This window comes from Panthera onca, chromosome F1 (genome assembly GCF_046562875.1).
Source record: "Panthera onca isolate mPanOnc1 chromosome F1, mPanOnc1 haplotype 2, whole genome shotgun sequence".
In the NCBI taxonomy this organism is placed as follows: domain Eukaryota; kingdom Metazoa; phylum Chordata; class Mammalia; order Carnivora; family Felidae; genus Panthera; species Panthera onca.
In genome coordinates, this window is record NC_138355.1 from 61,668,867 (window position 1) to 61,692,708 (window position 23,842).

Sequence of the window (23,842 nt, forward strand, 5' to 3'; positions counted from 1 at the left end):
AAATTATAATCTGAGATCCATGCCAGGTGTTGAGGGAGGAAAATAATGTATCTTCTTTAAATGTCTATCTCATATCCTCAAAAAAAAAAAAGTGCCTGTCACATGCTAGGAGGTCAATAAAAGTGTGTGTTTATTAAACGTGCCTCCTCTGGGTCCCCAAGCTCTTTAGCCTTCAAGATGGCATTTTTCTTTAAAGCTTTAATACAAATAATCCAAGCCCACGTCCCCATGGATTTTGGGGAATCCCTTATTTTTTTCATATTTACTCTCATGAACATTCCCAAAGAATTTTAACGTGTCCCACAGATCCATCCTGGTGGACATGAAACTCTTCCATCCATCATTATCCAGGTTGCCTCTTGCCATCTTTTAATTGGCTTATTGTCACTCGCTCCATATAATTTCAACTCAAGTGTGAATGCCCACCCCAGCTCCCCAACGCGCTGCTAAGAGCAGGTGGACAGCACGTAAAAGATCCATTAACAAGACTCTGAGAGACCAAGTAACTACACAAGTTGCTTTCATCTGCTGCTCCCGATACTCTCAGGGTCCCTGGCCCATACTTGACTCCATATCCCTGCCTATTTCCCCATGGGCTTCTATGTATTGGGATAAGGGGAAGGTGGCACCTTAACCTTCCCATAAGAATCTCTGGGCCTTTTTCTGCCTGAGGACTTGGCCCCATTCAGTTCCACACCAGGGAATGACAGGAAAGTCCTCTCTCCCTGTATCATTTCCCACCCCATGACAACTGACAGTGGAAACATTGTCCCCTTCAGGAACAAGGTGCAATTTGGCCTCTATTGCCCCCACAAAGCAATCACTATATTTATACCAGCAATTTCTAAAATGTGGGTTTATTTGATCTCAAATAAGACCAATGAGGGACATCACTACCACAGCCAGGTAACACTGTGGTAAGCCCAGTCCCCACAATTTGCAAAGTCATTCCTCTGGTCCAGCTTAATAGTCCTCATGGCACAGTCCTGCCCTCAGTGAACAAATCTGGGTGAAAAAGACATCCATATCTCCCAAGAAAAAATGAAAACTTTCCAACACAGCACATATCCATATTTAAGTGGGAAAAATATATACACTCAACGTGTGTACTAGACAGAAGACTTAACTTGTAGCCATTTATATTTGAATTACTTTATTAGTTCAGATCTCCCTCAACACATTGGTAGATTTGTGCCTTATATTTGCCTGATTAAAAGGACTTACCCAAAAGAAGTTCCTAAACCATAAAAGTATGTTGAACATTTTATTTGGTTACCGAACAGGATCCAAAACTCCTTCCCAGTTTAGAGGATCCCCCTTGTGCAGGTCCTCAGAAGCGAAATGTGGCTGATTCTCATCCTCTCCACACATTGGCAACCAAATCAAGAACACACACAAGACCAGGGCTGCCACCATGTTTGTTTTTACGCCACTCTGCTCCAGGTGTGCCCTGCATATTGGAGTCATCCTTGATTTGCGTGTTTATTATAACAATATTCTGACAGAGGAATTTACATAAAGGTTCCATTTAGGCCAGTGGCAGTCCTGGTCTAGCCCCAACTAATACTTTAGATCATGAGAAAGTGGTACAAAATCCAAAGTTCAGAGAGATTAGCTCTGTGGCGGATGGAGAGTTGGATAGCCCTGGAACCCATGTCCAATGGCTAGAGTCATGGTGACAATGTCCACTGGCAGCCATAGGTAGTGGCAACAGCATTGTACATCAGTGACGATGCCCATACCGTGGCCCAAATGTTCATCCTGCTGAGCCTCCATTGATTACTGTCCATTTCCCACACCTGGTTTTCCAGCCTCCCCATCAATTCTGTGGGTTAGTCAGGACACTTCCAACTCCATGCCTGTACTACACAGCTAGACATAGCTTCAGAAAGAACTCATAAAGTCATGATCATGAAAACTGCCCAGCAATCATAATTTTTCCACAGTAAATTTGTTTCCCCACTTTTTAAGATACCATTTCACACCTTTTTCTCCCTCCTCAATAAATCTATTATCCCCTCTGATAGCTCCTCTCCCTATCCTCATTTTTTGCTGATAACTTCACACTTCATTTCACCAAAAAAATAGAAGCAAATGAGAAACCTCTGTACACACCTGCTCTCCCTTCCCCCTGTCGAAATGAGTGGACCATTCCTGGTCCTGTCTCAGCAGCCCTTCACTTGTGAGCCAACACTCTTCGCTACTCACCTCCATGAAAGACTCTACTCCTGCAGTCATGGCCTCTCTCTCCCACATCGCCTACAGGGTATCATATGTCAATCAGCAGCATCATAACCTGCTGATGGAAACAATGCTTCCATTAGATTAAAAAAAATTTTAACGTACCCTTCAGCCCATCAGCAATACCCTACTCCAAATCCTGATGGGGCACTGTACTCCAGAAGGGCAAGATTATAGATATGCTTATATTGGACACCCTCCCATCGTGGAGGGGCTCAATTTGTTCTCACCAAAATAGACACTGACTTGTAAATGTGAATTTGCTTTCTCTGCATCATCCAACATGATTCTGCCAGGAGATCCATCAGTGGACTTACTATATGCCTATACACAATTATATCCCATAGAACATATTTTCTGACCAATGGTTTCACTTTATAGGAAAAGAAGTAAGCCAATCTGGCTGATGTCTGTGGAATTCAATGGTACTATAACACACCCCATCGCCCAAAGACAGCTATGTAATGGTGCAATAGCCCACTAAATCCTCAATTACCATGCTGGCTTGGAAACAAAACTCTGTGATAGGGGTGCAGCCCTGTAGGATGCTGTCTGTACTCTGAACCAGTGATCAATATATAGCCCTCTAATATGTGTATGTTTCCTAACACCACTAAACAATTAACTCAATTCTGACACTCTATGCCTGGAGATAGCATCAGATCCCAAAAATTAAGGACTTAGTCTGATAAGACTGGATTGAAAGTAAAAACTGTCGCCTGGTTTCTGACCCACCAGCTATAGATTGGAGGTTCCCACACCTTCCTTGGGTTTGATTAACTTGCCAGAGCAGCTCACAGAACTCAGGAAAACAACCAGATTACCAGTTTGTTATAAAAGGTTACAACTCAGGAACAGCCAGGTAGAAGAGATGTGTAGCACAAGGTATGAAGAAAATACACAGATCTTCCATGCTTTCTGCACGCATCATTCTCCTAGGTGCTCCACGTGTTCACCAACGTGGAAGTTCTCCAAACCTCCTTCTGGAGGCTTCATTACATAGGCATAATTGACTAAACCGTTGGCCACTGATGTTTGATTCGATCTCCAGTTCCTTTCTTCTCTTTAGAGGGAGGGAGTAGGGCTAAATTTCTGAATCTTTAGTCACAGGATTGGGTCCCCTGGCAACCAGCCCCCATCCCTAGGTTACCTAGGGACTGTCCTGAGGGTAGCTCATTTACATAACAAAAGACACTGTTATTGCTTAGGAAACTCCAAGGGTTTTAAGAGCTCTGTGCCAAGAATAGGACAAAAACAGATATATATTTCTTATTATAAATCACAATATCACAAGTCCTATGTCCACTGTAGCCAAATACACAAGGCAATGAACCAGGGTTAGAAGAGGTCCAACAAAAGTGACTCTGTCCAACAGTAATAGCTCTGTCCAGCAACAGCTGAGTCTAGCAATGGCAGTGATGTCCTGAAGCGATGGTCCCACATCCTGGACTGACTGCTGACAAGCCACTCTTGGTGTCTGCCCATTTTCCAGTCTGAATTCTTCAGCTTTCCCTGTCCATTCTGTGTGCTGATATCCTTCCATTATCCTCCCCCAAAATTCACTTTCAGCCTAAAATATTCAGTCTTGGTTTCTTTTTCTTGAAACCAAAAGCACACAGACTGTCACAGAAGGTGCTGCACAGAGATCATTCAGAAACTGCTTGCAATCCCCAAAACAGTAGTTTCCCGGCTTTAAAAAATTAAACATTCAATCTCCAACAGGCGAATGTGAGAATGAATGAATTTCAGCTCTCAGCTCCCCTGAGTAGGTGACCAGCTGTTGAGAACCCCACATGGTAAACCTGAGCTCCTAATTTTTTATACTGCTTGACCTGTACATCTCGCCAGCACTAAAATGATTCATGGGACCAATCACTGGCAGAAAAAAAGTAGGGGATTTGGACGTATTGGGGTGTTCTATTTGGGGGCTATGGAGCAGATGAATGATGGGGCTGCTCTGGTTCCTAAACCATTTCTTGATTATAAGAAATTCTTAGATGAAAAGTCATATTTTAAAAATTGTGATACAAGTCGATATCATGCCTTTCAATCATGCTTGAAACCTTCGGAAGGCTGCTAGGATGAGAGACACAACCATAAAACTTAGCCATCCATTTGCACTTATTATTGGAACTTATTAGTTCTTATTAGAAACTTCTTATTGGTTCTTATTAGAACCTCCCCCACCTCCTCACCACCTCCACTACAAAACAGAAGATAAATTACAACATATCTTCCAAAGAGCATGGGATCCCAACCATATTACCTACCGCTGGGCAATCTTTGCAGGATAAATCACTTTGGGGTGCATTTGGAACAAATGCAAAAGGAAATTTTCGATAGGCATTCTTTGCTCCCTCCTCCCGGAATATCCATGAACATGGCCTTTTCTGGCATTCCTAGCATGCCTCCTACTGTGATATCTTAAATTCATGGCATGTTTTAAAATACAGATTTTATCAGTGCTCAGATATGGTGAGGACCACAGATCAGATTAGAACCAATGAAAAAATAGTTTGTCACTCACAGTTCCCAAGAGGAGGGAGTATACCACACCCTGCAGGGCCATGCATAGAAGCACCAGGGTCAGGCAGGAGGAAGAAAGATCAAGATGAGAATGTGGGTAAGAACTTTCATTGTGGCTTCCACACAAAAAGCAGAGCAGGACAAGGTAAGCGGGTTTAGGATTGGCTACTTTGAATAATTTCAGCAAGCTCTGGAGATAGGGGCTTTCTCTAGTTGTCTGGTACCTGGCCCTGGGATGATTAGGACAGAGGAGTAATGCCTCCTATAAGGTAAGGGCTAGATAGAAGAGGTAGCTTGGAGTATGGGTGTTGGATTGGTTAGTTTTCACATGAGAGGCATGTTCCTGGGTGGGGCCTTTGGTGCCCCTAAGAATTGGCTAGCCCTGGAAAAGGAAGTTTCCCTCAGGCAGTGAGGTCCTCCCCGAGGCTCCCCAGATGCAAGAGCATCAAGAATGCAGAAAATGAGGGCACATGGATGGCTCAGTCAGTAGAGCATGAAACTCTTGCTTTCAGCTCAGGTCATGATCTTGGAGTTGGTGGGTTTGAGTCCCACATCAGTGCAGATCCTGCTTGGGATTCTCTCTCTCTCTCTCCCTCTCTCTTGCCCCTCCCCTCTTCGTTCATTCTTGCTGTCTCTAAAAATAAATAAATAAACTTTTAAAAAGGCAGAAAACGGAAATACTGCTAATACAGAGAATGACACTGCAAATTCCAGATGAATCATCTAACTGGAGGCAAATCTTATTCACGATCACTTTGGTGATAAGTCCTATGACTTTTAAGATTCCTTTAGTTGCAAGTGACCAAAAAAAAAAATCATTCTGGCTCAAACAGGAAAAAGGGATGTGTTGGCTCATATGTCTCAAAATCCAAGGGTATGACTGGCTTTTGCAATTGTTTAATCCAAATATCAGGCTCTGTGCTTTTTCAGGCTATCCTCACTGGGCTTCCCTCACCGTACAGCTCAACCAAAGGGCATGGAGCATACATCTTTTGTGGTTACCACTGAATTCAGGGGATGACAGACAAGGCCACTTGCCCAGAAGTTCCAGCACATGTTATCTTGATTCCCATTGGCCATGACTGGACATCCCCATGACTGAACCAATCACTGTGGCCAGGAGATGGCAAATGGCCTGCTGGATTAAGCCAATCAGAGTATAGGCTTGGAGCCAGGGTGGACCTATTCAAAGGAAACCACATAGTTGGGAAAGGAGGAGAGGTGGTTTCCTAAAGGAAATATGAATAGCTGTTTCCAGCAGGAGAGGTAACTGATGATGAATTTCAAACACACAGTCTACCAAAAATATGTGGCTTTGTATTAAAATTCTCAATATTAATTTTCTACACATGCAGGACTATGTAGAAAAGAAAGAAAGAAAGAAAGAAAGAAAGAAAGAAAGAAAGAAAGAAAGAAAGAAAGGGAAAGGCTCATGGGGCACCTGGGTGGCTCAGTCGGTTGAGTGCCCAACTTTGACTCGGGTCATGATCTCACAGTTCGTGAGTTTGAGCCCTGCATCAGACTGTGCTGACAGCTCAGAGCCTGGAGCCTGCTTTGGATTCTCCCTCTCTCTCTACCCTCCTCCGCTTGTGCTCTGCCCCTCTCTCTCTCTCAAAAATAAACATTAAAAATACATATGTATATTTTAAAAAGCAGAAAGAAATTACCAACAAGAAACTTCCTATCTTAACCATACCCATCCTTGGCCTCACTTTCCTCTTAGCATTGACAATGTTGACTGGCTCTCTTGCTGTATTTTAACAGGAGATTTAAAGTGGTTGTGGGGTAAAATGATGAAGAAAAAGTCAAGCAAATCTCCCCCTCCTTCAACCAAAAGCGATGACCTACCTCACAACCAGAAGACGTAGCAGGGGGCATTCCTGCAGTGGTACTCTTTGCTACCCAGTACACTGCTTCCCCGTCTCCTTCCCTGGCCAGGTCTCCCTAGCCTTGTCCAGAGAGAAGTCTGGCCCCTCATCAAAGCTGGGGATCAATGTGGGGGGCAGAGGAAGCAGTACACTGACATAAGAAAACATGTGATTTCTTTTACTTATACAGAGTTATTAAATTCATATAAAAAGTAAAGTTAAGTGCATGACTTGACATTGAATGTTATTGGTCTATAGCTATGGCATTGAAACGTTATAAGTCAGAATCACCCAGAGGACTTGCTAAAAACAGATTAGCACCCACCCCCATAGGTGCTGATCCAGGAGGTTTGGGTTGGGGCCTGAAGATTAGAATCACTAACAAGTTCTCAGGTGCCACTGACGCAGACGTTCAGGGGACCACCGTTTGAGAACCACTGGTACTGATGGCTGATTGTGTTAAAAAAAAAAAAAAAAAAAAAAAAAACAAGGTTCTAGGGGCACTTGGGTGGCTCAGTCGGTTGAGCATCTGACTTCGGGTCAGGTCATGATCTCACAGTTCATGATTTCAAGCCCCAGGTCGGGCTCTGTGCTGTCAGTGTGGAGCCTGCTTCAGATCCTCTGTCCCCCTCTCTCCCTGTCCCTCCCCCACTTGCGCTCTCTCAAAAATAAATAAACATTTTCAAAAAATAAGGTTCTAAAATGCCATTCTAGCTTATAGAACTTTAAATCTGGCTTTTTGGGTGGTTAAGAAAAGGCTTTACTGTAAAGTAAAACCCATGCTGCTTGGTTTTGAGACAGCAAGAGAGGAGACATAAGAAGTCACTACCTCCCTTTACTCCTAGATGCTGAACCAGGCAAAATCTGTCATGTGATAATGCTTTTAAGACACACAGCATTGAGGGTAAGAGTACAGACATAGATACTGTCTCCCAACATCCCAGGAAATAGGTCAGGGGAAGAGGGTACCTCTCTACCGTTTCCAGGGCAATCAATAAAAGTTAACATGGCTGGCTTTGAACCCAGGGCCTTGAGAGCTCAGATTTACAATTATACTAATGGGAAGGAAACAGAACCTGGTAAAATGTTGAGACTTTCTTCTTTCTTCTTTCTTTGTGAAACTTCTAAGACCTGTTTTATGCTCTGGCTGACCTGGCTCATTACAGTGCCCAATAGGTCCCTACATGCCATCAGTCTAAAAAGAACTCTTGTTGGAAAAGTCCACAATTCATTCCTGCAATGAATTCCCCCTTTTGCTGGACTTGTGTTGCATGAAAAGTAATCCTCTTCCACTGAGCATCACTGTGTTTCCAATTGAGAAAGGCTCCAAGGAAAAGAACAAGAAATTTTACCATCCATGGGGGAAGAAAAAAGGCAATATGTTTTTGCACACACATATGGTTTCTATAATAGTTTTATAAAAATTGACTTTGACCTAGCTCTCTGATAGAGACAGCCTGATTGAGGATGACAGGCTCAGAGAACCCGCCCCTGTCCGCAGGCAAGGAATGCCTGGGCTTGATTTGTGGCCCTGAATGGGAGCCTGTGCTGTGTGAGGTGATTTTTACACACTTCTGCTTTGCTGACCGACCTCTTCTAAGCTGCTTTCCCTGCACGCCAATCAGCTTCATATGTTTCCAAACAGGATGGTGGACTGGAATCCATAAATAATGAGCATCGCAGGAAAAATCATCTCCCTAAAATAGAACCCAGAAATTTGTGCCCACATAACAGAGCTGTCACAGGGGCCTGTGGTATCTCCTTCTAAAACAACATGGCCGCCATTGAAGCCTCCATGGTCACCGGGCCACACATCAGAACCTAACACACAAATCTCCCTAAAACCAATTTGGAAGAGTTGAGTATACTCTTTCTGTCTCCCATCTCCCTAAGCCTACCAAGCCCAGGGTAGAGACCTGGGCTACGGGAGGAAAGCCTCCATACACTTGAGGGAAGGTGGGTCAAAACCCTGAGCTGGCTTATTTTAGTCCCCCCCATCTCTGCACCTTGGGCCTCCAGGAGACCCTTGAAGGAGACCAGAGCACGCCCAAAAGAGTGAAAGGAATGTTTGGCAAGAGGGAACTTTTCTACCTCGGAAGCCTTCTTCCATTTCTGACCCTGGTTTCTGCACACCACCCAATCTGCCATCTTTCAGACCCTGAAGACACTAAGCCTTGGGGCTTCACTTACTTTTCCCTCGTACCTGAAATGCTCTTTCCTCCAGCTCTGTGCCTGACAGCCTCCTTCTCATTGTCATTCACCTTCCAGAGAGGCTGCCTCTCCACACCATTCTACCCCCAAACCCTGTTCGAGTTCCTTCACAGCACATAACCCTACCCAGAAGTATGTGTTTGCCTGTTTCTTTACCTATATATACATCAACATATGAACTTCCCCCTCTAGAAAAAGCTCCACAAAGCAAGGCACCTATGGGCCCTGTTTACCTCTGCACCCCCATGACTAGTATTGCAGGTGTGTGGTAAATATTTGCTGAATAAGTGAGTGAACCCTGAAGTGATTTCCAACTTGTGGATGCTATTCCAGTTTCTCTCAAAAAAGTAGATTTGGCAACATTGGGCCTATATTCTCATGGGGCCACTGCTTGCATGGGGTTCAGGAGCAGCTCCCTCATTTATGAGGTAGTTAATGCAGTTTAGTTCAACTAGGGATCAGTAGCCTAATGCAATGCCTGGCACATACTAGGTATCATAACAAGTGAGCTTGTTGGGTGTTGACCATGTTTCTCTGTTCATTAGCACTTTTTCTAAACAAAAACAAAAAAATGGAAAAGACTCTAACAAATCTAGCCGTATCATGCCACCTCTACAAAGGCTGAGTAAAAATCTAGGAGAAAGCAACCTCCCTCACCAAAGGACTCTTTCAAACACGTTTCTTCTGGCCCCAGCTGTGGACGCTATCTTGGATCACCCAAGGATCAAAAGTGGACAGAAGTGGGAAGGAAGAAGGAGCTGCCGGTGCCCCTTCATAGGTAATGTTTGTGGGATTACGCCTCTCAGAACTTACCCCAGCCGGGGGGATCTAGCAGGACATGTTCAGAATCTAAGGCCAAAATTCTATTCAATTGGGGCAAAGTCACAATACATATGCCACCACTGACTTACCCAACACAGCATTGGACAGATTCTTTCAGGAGTGTCCAACCCGTGAGTTCTTGGGCTGCAGTTTGGGGGAGTCACTGCCCACCCCACCCAACTGTCCTCACAGCCCAAGTTGAGTGGGGTCTCTGCACCAGCCTCTTCTCTCCCTGAGGACATGAGAGCTTTGCTGCTGAGTCTCAGTCTGCTCACCTTTGCCTCCAGGCTGAAACCTTTCTTGCAGACAGGGGCCGGTCCAGCTAGGTTGGACCGAACCCCCATTTCTGGACACCCTGGGATTGGCCCTTTTTTCTGCCCAGGCAGTGTGCTCTGCTTTCTTACTGTGCTCTCATTCTGAGTCTACGTTTTCTCTTTAGTAATAAACCCCAAATGCTTCCTTCCTCTTCCCTCCTACTAGACCTTCGTTCTTTCTGTCTATTCTACCTCCAACTGCCACTCGTGCCTGCAGGAATAGTCCACTCATTGCTAGAAGGAGACAGACTCTTTTCACACTGTGTACATCAGTAGGGCCTCAATGTCTCCCCCAGACCTGACTCAACAGCCAGATCCATGACTACTAGAGTTCCTTGTGGTGCCTTTTTTCCATCAAATTCATTTGCAAGGGAAGAGAGGCTGAAATAAGCTTGAAAACTCCTCAGTGGACTTGAGTTATCCATACTGGTCCTCTTCCCCAAATCATGAGGTATCAGGGGTGGTCCATGCTCAATCATCAGCCAGCCTATGGTCCAGTGAGAGCCCCTAGTTTCCATAGACTCCTCCCTCATAATTGACTTTCTTCCCCACTGACCTCTGCCACACCTGATCTCATTCAAACAAAAGCCAGTAAAACTGGATTTCAGCCCAGTGGTTTTACCATCTCCACACATCTGGGGTTTCTTTGGGGCTGGCTAGTGAGTTCATTGGTCATTGGCTGGAAAAGTTTTGTTTTCATTCACAACTTTTCAGGAGACTCTACGGAGAGTTAAACTTGATTCAAGAGCCTTCTCCAGGGTTCTCTTCTGATCACTTCCTCTGGACAGGAAAAGAGGAAATACAGTGTAGTGTCTGAGAAAACAAAGCCCAGTGGCTGACTGACCAAGGCATAAGGGACTCGGCATTCAGGGATGGCCAGAATTCCCAGAATTCCCTCTGACCTCCCCAAAGCAGCAGAGAACCTGCGCCCAGTAAGGGCGAGTAACAGCTCATTCTGACTTTCCAAGGCTACTGCGGAATTGTGCACAGATATATCCGGGAGCGGATCAAACTGGGAGCACATCCTGTCCGACACTCCCCTTCCCTCGGATGACTCCAACCTCTTGAAGCAGGTTGATGACACTCTCACTTTCCTGAGCACGTGCTTCCCTCTGTGGTCTTGGCTCTTCAGAAATTAAAAGGTCCTTTAATGCTATTAGCTCTGTCCTCCTCTCTGCAGACATACAGATACACAGCACATATTTCAGAAACACATATGCACACATGCATGCCCACACACACAGAGCAAAGATTTACTGCTCTGGAAACGTTGCCTCTTTTACAGATTTACTCTTTGAAAAGTGAGAGATTCCCCTCCTGGGATGGGCCTGGAAGGGGTTGGGAGGGGGAGAGAGAAAGGCCTGTATATTCAGGCAGCCCACCCAGGCTCCAGGCATCTGGCTAAGGTGGGGGGGGGGGGGGGTCGGTGAGGGAAAGAGGGAGGAGCAAACATAAATCACAAAGATTCGTGGATTGGAACTGCCACTTGTCCTTCGAGAGAGGCGAGGCTCTAGAGCCATCGCAAAGATTCAGATGCTTCAGGGCTTTCTAACATCTGGTCCATCTGGATGAGTGCCGAGGTAGGAAAGCTCTCATTTCCAGAAGCAGAAGCAGCAGAGCAGTGAATGTCAAGGTGGGGACAACGGCTTGGTTAGCAAGCTGGGGAGTTTGCACAACTCCACACGGCCATCTCTGAGAGTCTAGGAGGCATATCAGAATCTCTGGAGTTGGCCTGCATAGCTTTGCATTTCATTAACTCATCACTGCAGAGACTTCCTGATATGGATTTTAACTCCTCCACCCAGTGGCCCCACCGATACGTGAAGGACGGGGGCCGGCCCTGCACTGGGCGATGTCAGGTTGACGGGGACCTCCAGCCGGAACCCCAGAGGAGGAGCCCAAAGACCTGTGTAGATACCTGGGAAAGAGGGCCACAGCTTAGAATCCCCTGCAGAGCTCTAAGACTGCCTGCTACTTATAACCGCGGCCTCTGGACTTGTCAGAAAAACAGATGTCATCAGGGCTAGCATCTCTGAGAGGCTAGTGTGGGGACAGAGGGCGGCACAGTTCTGCTACCCTCTCCCCGGTGGACCCCCTCCCACCCCAAGGAAGAAGGCCATGTTTAGTGCTGGGCTGCCTTGTGGAAGAGGGAAGGTGATGGGTTGGAAGTCACGCAGAGGACAGCAGGGAGCACCCTGCAGGTACAGGACGGCTGTCATGGGAGCCAAAGGCAAAGAGTTCATTCACGAGGAAAGCAGAAGGTTGCGAGGACCAGCATGACGACCTTGAGAGCTCTGAGGGCCATGCCAGGAAAAGAAGGGGCTGCTCCGGGTAAGGGACAAGTGAGAGGAAAGAAAGGGAGGGCACTGCAATGAGCACTGCACAAATAGCCCCCTTTAGTCCTTTCCACACCCCTGTGGGGTGAGTGCTAGCATACCCATTTTCCAGGCAGCCAAACTGAGGCTTAAAAAGCTGAATAACTTAGGTGCGCCTGGGTGGCTCAGTCAGTTAAGCATCCGACTCCGGCTCAGGTCATGATCCCGCAGTTCATGGGTTCAAGCCCCTCATCAGGCTCTGTGCCGACAGCTCAGAGCCTGGAGCCTGCTTCAGATTCCATGTCTCCCTCTCTCTCTGTCCCTCCCCTGCTCATATTCGGTCTCTCTCTCTCTCTCTCTCTCTCTCAAAAATAAATAAACATTAAAACAAAATAAACAAATAAATAAGCTGAAGAACTTATCCAAGGTGGCCAGTTTCCAAAGAACGAGAATTAGATTCCAGGCTACGTCTATGTGATTCCCAGCCCTGCTCTTTCCATTACTCCATAAAGGAAAGCTTGCCCTGGGAGGAAAGATCACAGGAAGACGACAATGAGTCACTAGAGGAAAGACCTGTTGCAGGCGCTCCCAGTGCCCGGGGCCCGACTACACACGTCAGCTGGCTGACTGACAACAGAGGTACAGCAGGCCGGACCCCTTGCCTGCGGGCAGCGTGAGCATCCCAGGGGACCCGACTTCGGCTAGCGGGGACCCCATTGTCACATAGCGCCTCCCTGTCCTGCCCACTCTCCCGGGCGCGCTCCCCCGCTGGCGGCAGGATCCCCATCTCGGTCCCGCTTCCAGGCAAGCTCTGAGGTGCCTAGCGCCACTGGCCTCGTAGATTCCACGATGCAAGCTATCCAAAGGGTGTGGGTGTGCAATGAAGAATGAAAAGGACGGGAGACGGTGAAGGGGAAGAACGAGAAAGGAGAATCTGGGGCCCTGTGAGGTCCTGCCCTGCAGAGGTGCGATCTCAAAATGCCCCCCTGCCAGCAGGCTGACAGAATGAGCCACCACCGAGGTCTCGCTCTCGTGGCGTGGGGTGACAGATGGTTACAGCGCAACTTTATTTTCAGGTAGAGTTTCTGTTTAGCATTCAGAGGAAGTTCCAACCCCAGGGTCAAAAAAAGAGGAAGATAAAGGGAAGAAACACAAGTAAGTAGCACTATTCCCCGTGAATATAAATATGAGAAACAGTCCGTCCTTCCCTTTCTTCTCTCACACGTGGGCCAACAGAATTTGCTACTGAGCCGAACTCTACGGTCTGAATGTGGAATGAAGGATAGGTGAGCGTGCCTCCCCAACCCCCTTCTGGGAAGGACTTCCTGCCTCAGCCTTCAGCCGTTAGCCTGCTGCAGAGGGCCGCCTCCCCCGGAGTCACACTCTTGTCCTTGTGGTCCACATCCGGTGACTGAGCCATGCCAGAGGATAAAGGTCTGGCCATCTCAGCCCCGCTTGGGACAGCCCTTGTGTTCCCCACCCACTGGGGTTCACGCCTACATGGAATCCCCTCTCCTCCAGTGTGGGCTGGAGGTATCAACTTGCCCCTAACAAAGAGAACATGGCAACAAGAGAATATGGCAAGAATAAGGCTGCCACTTTTGTGACAAACTTATAAAAGACCGTGACTCCCCTCTCGCTAGCTTGCTCGCCCGTTCTCTCTCTCCATCTCTTGCTCGAACGCTCTTTCCCTTCGGTCTGCTCGCTCCCATTGTGAGATGCTCTGTGGAGAGACACACGTGGCAAGGAACAGAGCAGGGCTTCTACCGATAGCTTGTGATGAACTCAGGCTGTTACCTCACAGCCCACGAGGAGCTGAATCCTGCCAACAACCTCATGAGTGGGCTTAGCAGCAGACTGTGTCCAGTCAAGCCTGCAGATGAGACCACAGCCCCACCTGACACCTTGTTTGCAGCCGTGACAGAGTCCCCAAGGCAGTGGACCCAGCTAAGCCATGCCCAGATTCCTAGCCCACAGAGGCTGTGAGATAGTTCTTGGGGTTAATGGTACTAGGTAATAAATAATTAATACAACCCTGAGGAGGTATTCAAGCTCCAGAGCTTCCCAAACATTGGGCTGAGGCTGTTGTTGGACCTTCGTTATAGTCAGACCTCTCATTCTGACCGTCTTCTCTAACCCCTCCCCTCCTTTCCATGGCCATTGATGCCAAGAGTGCTCCTTAAAAAGCAGCCTGTAAGCCAAACTCCATCTCTGACTCTGCTTCCTGGAGACCCCAGCATGTGACAGGGCTCCTCCAATAAACATCTTATGAAATAACTGCACCCTCCAAATGCAATTCTGATTTAGTAATATTTAGGAATATCCCTAAAGACAATATAATTCAATTCAACACGCATTTATCAAGTACAAAAGTGAACACGGCCGACAGATGTGGTCGCTGCCTTAGGGGCGAATCACCTGCTAGGGAAGACTGTTGTTAAACAAGTAATTAATGGACTAGAAGCACAAACTTGCAGATTCCTGAGGGAGGGGGATCAAGAGTCAGCGTCTCCTCTTTCCTAACTCTCCTTTTACTTCCGCTTCCTACAACAAGGGAGCTGGAGCGGGCACCAATCTATCTACTTCCCCCCAGAGGTTCTTCTCATCTGTGCACACCTAGGAAGCTCACATTCTCCCAGGTCGAGGCTGGGATGTCTACCACTGACTGACCCAGAGAGAACCAGCGTGACCTTTGCTGTGCATCTGCGGGAACCCTCCAGAATGCTAAGACTACCCTAGGGGTGAGCAACCTCCAAAGCAAACAGTATCCAATGGATCTTCTGGGCCCCGGGGGCCTGTCAGCCAAAGGTGAACATGTCCCTTCTCCCAAAGGGACACAGGAGAGAAAAGAATGTTGGATAATGTTTCAACTGCAACACCAAAACCTGATCCCCTACCACGATCCTAATCAAAATCGTTACTGTTTGAGGAACTGGGTTTTATTCACTATCTTCTTCATAGCATTTAACATCACATGAATTATAATACACATTTTTTATCATATGTATCCCCTTCGAGTGAAAGTTTCTGCAGGGCAAGGATTTTGTTCATCCATTGCAATGCTTCCAGTGGCTAGAACAATCCTAGCTCACAGTACAAGTTCAGCGGGCATTAGCTGAATGAGTAAGTGAGTGAACAAATGACTGAATGAGTGAACGAATGAGTGAATTAACTTAGTGCCAATTTTCACATCCTCAGATATTGCTCACTTTAACAGTATAGAAGCTCTCGAGGTGTGGGGAAGGTAGTACTTTTATGACCTCCATTTTACAGATGAGGAAACTGATAAACAGAAAAGTAAAGAAGCTTCCCCAAAGTCACATAGCCAGCAATCCACGAATTTTAGCTCAAATCTCTCTGACTCCAAAGCCTTAGCCCTTTCTCCTTTTTCTACCCTACGGAAATCACTATTTACAGACACACAGAGTATAATTTATTTATTTCAACAGATACTTTTTGAGTATCCATGATGTGTCAGAACCATAGGCTCTTCAAGAACAGGAGTCTGCCTTTACTCACCGCTGATCCCCACTGCTGGAATCATGTCTGGCATAAAGTCAGTGCTCAGTAAATATTTGTTGGATGAAGGAAAAACCCAACTGTGCTAGGTGCTTGGACTTATAAAACAGCCACAGTCATTTTCCCCATGATGCTTGGAATATAGTGGGGCCACAGTCCCATGGAAAGGCTTCGGAAAGGATGAGGATAAGAAACATCTTTGAGCATAAGCTTTGTAGAAGGTGGTCTTCTAAGCACTTTTCATGGATTAATTTATTTAATCCTTTCACAACTCTTTGAGGTCGGGGCTACTATTATCCTTATAGCATAGCCCAGAGAGGTTAAGCAACTTGCTGAAGATCACAAAGTGATGGGCAGAGCCAACATTTGAATTCAATCAGTATGACTCCAGAGCTTGTGCTCCCACCACTGGACACTATACTGCCTCTGTATGATAAATAAAGACAAGACCACACATGAGTACCTGCATGCTGAAAATACTGGCATGGAAAGCTTTAACTGGGAGAGGAGCAGAATGAAACTTGTCTGAGTCAGCTGGGGCCACCATAACAAAATACCGACTGGGGTTTTACACCACAGAGATGTACTTCGTCACAGTGCTAGAAACTGGAAGTCCAAGATCAAGGTCTCAGTGTGTTTGATTTCTCCTGAGGCCTCTACTTCTTGGCTTACCGATGGCTGCCTTCCGACTAAGTCTTCTCACAGTCTTTTCTCGTGGCCCTTGCACATGGCACACACATCCATGGTGCGCCCTTCCTCTTCTTATAAGGACTCCAATCAGATTGAACTAGGGCCCCACCACATGACCTCATTAATCTGAGTTACCTCTCCAAACACAGTCACATTGGGAGTTAGGGCTTCAATATAGGACTTTGGCAGGTTGGTGGGCAGAGGATGGATAATTTGGTGCATGACGACCCTGTTTGAAATACACCACCATCAAAAAAAAAAAAAAAAAAAAAAAAGAAAAAGAAATACAACACCATCAAAGACACTCTAAACACATGCTTCATCTGTCTCCAGGGAGAGCTGCCATAAACCCTTGTGAGCCACCGGTCAGGAGCAAGGCCATGTCTCTGTCCTTATTTGACCTGTCTTCTCCCCTTCTCCTGAGACTTTACTACCTGAGGGGCTGGCTACCTGGACCATGTGCCTTCTTGACCCCATCTACAGCCTCACACATAGAGGTCGTGTCTGCCCAGAGCCATGAGTTTGTAAAGAAGAATTACTAATATTCTGTCGGGGCCAGGCAAGGGGTGTCTTAGCTCCCAGGAGCACAGGTGGTCACTCAGGGCAGAAGTCCCTGAGACCCCACCTCCTCCCTTCAGCAGGAGCTTCCCATGTGCCAAAAGGGAAGGACACACATTCATAAGTAGAGATTTGGTCTCGTGTTGATGCTAAACTGATTCTTAAGGGGCTTGAGAGACAATTGTCAGGAGGGAGAGCTTCTAAGGCTGATTTGCAGAGAAGTCGGGGCGGGGGGGTTGTGAACTACTTTTCCCTCTCCGGGTTCAGGTATGGAGGAGCAATTCCAGGAAATGGGCATTGAGAGGTTGTCCACTCTGTCCTCCTGCCCTCCAGTGGGATGGCTCCTAAATAATTCCAAAGTGATACAAGCTGCTAGGGTTTGAAAAACATCCAGAAAAGGAGAGGGAAGAACACACTAACTGGATTTGGGTTTCACGATCAACGCCTCAACTGGCGACCACATCAGTCCCACCCACCTCCCACATGAGCACACCCACCTCCTAAGCTGTCTTCAGGAAGACAGCAGCCACCACAAGGGCAACCACGCAATTGCCTGTGACCTGGAGGACGGGGGAGACCAGGCGGGGAGATGCGAATAACCTCGCTGCGCTTCATGAAATTCAACTTAAACAGAAGGATGCTCACTCACACTCCCCATCCCCCTGTGAAACAACTTTGACTAATTCTGACTGTAGGAGAACAAAGGGAGAATGCGGATGAAAACTAACACCCCCGAAGAGCCAGCCAGGAGCCAGCCCTGCATAGGGAGCACCGCGCTGTGTGCCCTGCATGTGATATCACAGCACTGGTGCTTCACTCCGTGTGCTAGGGCAACCATGCTTCTCACGGTGTCTCTGCCTCCATAATCTCCAAAATCAAACACAGCCTAAAAATGAGGTGTTGAAAGGAGAGAGATCTTTAGTGAGTGTGGAGAATGGATGCCAAAGCACAGTCTCTTCTTTAACTGCATTGAAGAGAAGCACGTAATTACAATGATGCATAACTGAAGGTTAATTTGGGGGAAGCACCTTCAATGGGCTGTGTCAGTTTCAGAGGGTCTATGACAGTGGAAATTTGAGGAGAAATGGGGCTCTGGCTAAAACAATTCCTTCAAATAACAGTAGTGGTTAAGGGGCACCTGGGTGGCTCAGTCGGTTAAGCGTCCGACTTCAGCTCAGGTCGTGATCTCGTGCTTCGTGAGTGAGCCCCACGTCGGGCTCGGTGCTGACAGCTCAGAGCCTGGAGCCTGCTTTGGATTCTGAGTCTCCCTCTCTCTCTGCCCCTCCGCCCCCCAGCTCTGTCTCTCAAAAACAAATAAACATTTTTTTTTAAAACAATTTTTTAAAGGAAAAGAAAACAGTACTGGTTTAAAAAAAAAAAAAAGGAATAAGGCTGTTCCCTCTTCCAAAGTATGGCTTGTGGGTTGCTTTGTCATTGGCCAACTGTGTGAAAGCTCGAGCTCCATGTCCGTCCAATGAAATGAGCATCATCTTCCTTATTTTTTTTTTCCTGAGGGGTAGAATTCACACACCGTCAGCCTATTTCTGAAGGTAACTCAGACATTCCCCGAGTCATCTGACTCCCGATCCAGGTCTTTAGTCTCAGTTCCACATGGTCATTCAGAAAAGTAGGGCATAGTGTTTGTAAGTCTTTCCCCACCTCACAGAGAACGAACCCACATGGCCAGCCAGAAGATGGCACCCACTGGGAGGTGCCTCTTGCACATTCCCCTGTACTCCTTCCCGTTGTACCTCCACCGTGTGTGGAAAACTTGATTTCAACACATGCACACATGGACACATACAACTCACACAGTACACACACAATAATAGTCAGAGACATGGAAAATGGAGCTAGAAAGATAGTTCACTGGGAGGCTCCCAGCCCTGGCCAACACCATGTCCTGGGGTTTTCTGATCTCTTTCCTCAAAAATCACAGCCCTAGCAAGTGGAACCACAGTTACACACACACAGACATACACACACAAATACACACCCCCTCCCTGGGCTTTCAACATCAGTCCACCTTCCAAAGCCCCCTCCTGAAGTGAGAACTGGCTCCCTCGATGGCCCAGCTCAACTAGGCTCCACATATAGAACACACGTGGATGAAGATCTAGGAAGTAAGTGCCACTCACTCCCACCTCATCAACCACTTAGATCCAACCCTTGGAGCCACTTAGGTTGTTAGTGGGAAAGAGACAGCAATGTGCCACAGGGGCTCAGAACAGAACTTAGGGTCAGACAGAGTTGGATTTACACCTCAGTTCTCCCACTCTCAGAGAGCTCCACGACACCGTCACCTCCAAGAGCAACATTCACAGAGACAACAATGTGAATGATGGTCCCAGAGTGGTCACATGCCGTTGCCCTAGCCACTAGCCAAGAACTAGGAGTATTACTTGACCAAGTGCTTAACTGTCCTGATCCTCAGTTTCCTTTATTTATAAAGTGACTATTTTGATGTCTATGTCTCCAACTTGTTCTAAGGATTCAATTAGGTGATATATGTAATACGCTTAGCACAGCGCCTGAGACATTGAAAGCAGTCATTTATTTTCTTTAAAGTCCCCTTTAAAGGGGATCGTGCCCACACAAGGACTCAGAAGTACTTGTTTTCAGGGCTTCATGCAAGGAAGTCTATGGCGAGCCAAAGGTCTCCCATCCCTACCCATGAGCCTTTCTTGATTTGCCAGCCAATCCCAAATCCAAGTATTTTCACCGCCTAAGTTCTTCACGGAAAGGAGTAAGGTTGAGGAGAACAAAGCCACTATGGGACAGCTGAAGCTTTGGTTAGAATGATAAGGAGCAAAGAGCCCATTCTTCCACACCATGACACACCTGACCTGTCCCCTCAATCCCTAGGGTCACGCCACCTCATACTTAGAATAGGGGTCCCCATCAGACTCTCACCCCTAATCTCCAGGCAAGGGATTTGGATATAGAACTAACAAAAAGTTAGAGGGGCACCTGGGTGGCTCAGTCAGTTAAGCATCCAACTTTTGCTTTCAGCTCAGGTCATGATTTCATGGTTTGTGAGTTTGAGTCCTGAGTCAGGCTCTGCAGTGAGAGTGCAGAGTCTGCTTAGGATATTCCCTTTCCTTCCTTCCTTCCTTCCTTCCTTTCTTTCTTTCTTTCTTTCTTTCTTTCTTTCTTTCTCTCTCTCTCTCTCTCTCTCTCTCTCTCTCTCTCTCTCCCCCTCCCCTGCTCACTCACATGTTCTCTGTCTTAAAATAAATAAGTAAATTTTTTAAAAAGAATTAACAAAGAGTTAGGTCCAAAGGAAAGTATTCTGTTATGTTTTTACCACGTCATACACATGATACAGTTTGTTATGCCCTTTGTACATTGGCCCTTCTCATCTAGGATTCTAGAAGAGAGTTATGCTCTGATGCTGAAGGCAGACACTTTCAAACATGCATGCATCCCCATCAGTGACTTGACTTCTCTCCCGCACATGTTACTATCAACGGATCCTTACAAGAATGGAGAAAATCATCACTCAAATCATTTTCTGTGTTCCTTGGTAGGATGAAGAACCCAGGAGGTAGATAAGGCAGACATCAGTATTTCCAACTTACGGATGAGTAATATGAGTTTAGAGAGCTGGAAAACGCACGGTGACAAGATAGGTGAGTGGCAAAGACAGAACTCAGTCTACAAACTCCAAAACAAAAGCTCCCTCGTCACAACAAGTGGACCTAAGAAGTGTCTAAATCCAGCACCTGTAATCCTCACCACACAAGTAGGATCTCAGAGACTTTCAAGGAGGAAGGAACTTCAAGTTCATCTACTGCAATTTTCTCATTTTACAGATGAGAAAACTCATTTTAACAGGTACCATTATCACGTCCACCTCTCTCTAATGAGGTTGTTTCCACATTCACAGTCCATATTAACGTAACTGCTCATTGGACACAGTGGATTCTGCTGAGCACAAAGGACGCAGTGGTAACAGATGAATTCACGAGTCCTGCATTTTTAGTGACTTACCTCTGTCCAGTGCCCCGACTGGCCACAAACTAGCAGCGTGACCTGAGGAAAGTTCTTCAAGTTTCTTCATCTGTATAATGAGATTGGATTAGAGAATTTAACTCCCGTTAAGGTCTGTCCCAACTCTAAAATGCCTTATCTGTGAAAGTGCTTTCAGGGGTCATCTACTCCAGCCACCACGCTCCTTAGAGGTAGTATCTGTATAAACTCTTCTTCCTAAGACCAGTTTTAGTCCCAATTCATCCTTCTGAGGGTCTGCCCTTCCGCAGTTGGCTTTGGTGAAGGCACTCATTTAAATTCCAATGAAATTCCCAGCAAAGTTGACCGCCAACAGACAGACCAGCCTTTTAGACATTAGAGAAACAAGAGTTTCCACTTCTCCAGACCCAGCCCTGCAGGCTCCAAGCATTGTGCCAAAGGGAGTAATGTCTACCCTCACATCAGCACAGCCCTCTTCCTTAGACACCTGAGATTTACTGCTCTAACCTGAGGCGGTCCCCTGCTTCTGAGCCTCTCCATCCCCTGGAAAAGAAGTGCGGGTATAAGCCATTCCCAGTATCTCAGTCTTACAGGGCCAAAGTCTTTCTGATGGTTACAATTCCTCTACAAAAGAAAGAATACTGAATGTCCAAAGGGGGCACCCAAGACAAGATGAGGAAGTCACAGTTTGGGGTCAAATACATACAAGATGATCTAAGGAGATAACAGCAGCAAGTAGTAGGTGGGACAAGACAAAATATAATATATTAGAAATGCAGAACTACACTGACAGCTGAGTTTTTTCTTATTTTATTTGAGGAAGTATAAAAAATACAAAAAAGTTAAAAAAAAGAAAAAAGAAAAACCTACGTTAACACCTACAGCTTCTTTACTACACTAAAAAAGAGCATTTTGTTATATGTGAGTCCCTAAATGGTAAAGAGAAATAAAACATAGTAAAAGATGAAATACTATTTATAGGTTACCCTCTGGACCTTCCCTTGCCCCAAGACCCCCCTGTACATTCAGACAGATACACACATACACACACACACACACACACACGCGCGCGCGCGCGCACACACACACCGCTATGCACATACACATAAGCATGCTTAGTCACAAGGCCATCCTCATGAAGGGTCCAATCTTTCAATCTATTTCACAACTCAGTTTTTGTACACGTTACATTTAGACCGAGTTACTCAAGGGAGCTTGAAACGCAAAGACAATCGGTAATAACTAATCACAATCTCCTGAGTTTTTAATTACTTGTGTTGCCTCATAGGGATTTTTGCACTTAGGATGCCTTTTGCTTATTCTAAAGTGTAGCGGTTTCCATTATACCACTATGTTTGCATTTTCAAGTATATATATATTTTACACACATATGATATAATATGCATCTTTATTCCATTAATGATAAGACACTTTTAATCAGAGGTCCACTCACAAACGCCTGCATCATTTCTCTTAGCAGCTCTTTGGATCCCTGCGTCTACACTCAAGTCCAAATGGGCACAGCTCCAGAGTGCCTACTAAAAAACACTTAGTGCTGGTCTAGCAGAAAAAAGTTATAGTATGAAAGGTTTACAGGGCATCTGGTTTTAATCAGAGAACTCATGTACATAGTCCTGTTTGTCTTCTGACATTTCCTTAAAATAAGAAAAAGTAGTCAGTCCCATTTTATTGAAGGGACCACTAAAACATTAGAGGTTCAATGTGATTATTTTCATAAGTAGAGGAGGGTCAGAGAGGCACCAGGTCCAAAAGTTTAAGGAGTACAGTCTGCTCCTGAACTGCATCACCAGACAGGCTTGCTACAAAGGCAAACGATCACACAGATTAGTGGAACACTGTCCCTTAAAGTCTCTCCAGGAACGACCTCGGGATCTCTGAGAACTGGCTCCACCTCAGGTTTTACAGCTGAATCATAAAGGACAGAGAAAGTACCCAGTGCTGGGAGGCGTGGTGGGAAGTCAACTTGCAGACATGGGGCACTTGACTCCACAGGTCATAGGAGGGCAGACCCAGAAAGCTGGGGAATGAGAAGCTGGTTTTAGGCAAAAATCTGAGAGGCAGGACTTTGAATTTCAAAGAAGGCTCCATAAAGCATCAGAGAGCCACCCTACTGTCGCATCAGTGACCTGTGGGAACAGGGAGGGCAGGGGGTGCTCCAAAGGCCTAACTCACACCCAACCAATGTGATGCCACCATTATCAGAGCTTCCAGAAAAGAGTTCTGTTTGAGAACCTTTAAATTAAATCATGTGCCAGACCCATCAATAGTGGGTGCCTGCAGCACGGTGTTGAAATAGTGAGAGCCACTCTCAGGCTCTGCAAGAAAGAATTACTGTGATCAAGGGGCACCTGGGTGGCTCAATCGGTTGAGCTGAGGGTAGGACTTGGGCTCAGGTCATGATCTTGTGGTTCGTGAGTTCGAGCCCCACATCAGGCTCACTGCTGTCAGCGCAGAGCCCACTTTAGATCCTCTGTTCCTCTCTCTCTGCCCCTCCCTCACTTGTGCTCTCCCCAAAATAAGTATTTAAAAAAAAAAGGAATTAGTGTGATCAGTTAGCAATGTCTGCCATTGGCACTGAAAGAAAAACCACTTGTGGACAAATCCTGTATTGAAAGTAACCATCAACAGGGCACCTGGGTGGCTCAGTTGGTTGAGTGCCCCACTTTGGCTCAGGTCATGATCCCATGGTTCACGAGTTCAAGCCCTGCGTCGGGCTCTGTGCTGACAGCTTGGAGCCTGGATCCTGCTTTGGATTCTGTGCCTCCCTCTCTCCCTCTGTCTCTTC

The 23,842-nt window shown here is 46.3% G+C and overlaps 1 long non-coding RNA gene across 2 annotated transcripts in view; it reads right to left on the reverse strand.

The window, feature by feature from the left end:
* Window positions 1–23,842, reverse strand: part of LOC132686561 (uncharacterized) — a 285,206-nt gene that overhangs the window by 229,532 nt on the left and 31,832 nt on the right. Inside the window, exon 3 of one of the 2 annotated variants that reach the window (XR_009613761.3) lies at window positions 2,209–2,296. This is a non-coding gene — a long non-coding RNA (uncharacterized LOC132686561). Of the gene's footprint in view, window positions 1–2,208; window positions 2,300–23,842 lie in introns of both variants that reach the window. The other variant, XR_009613760.3, reaches the window with a different exon arrangement.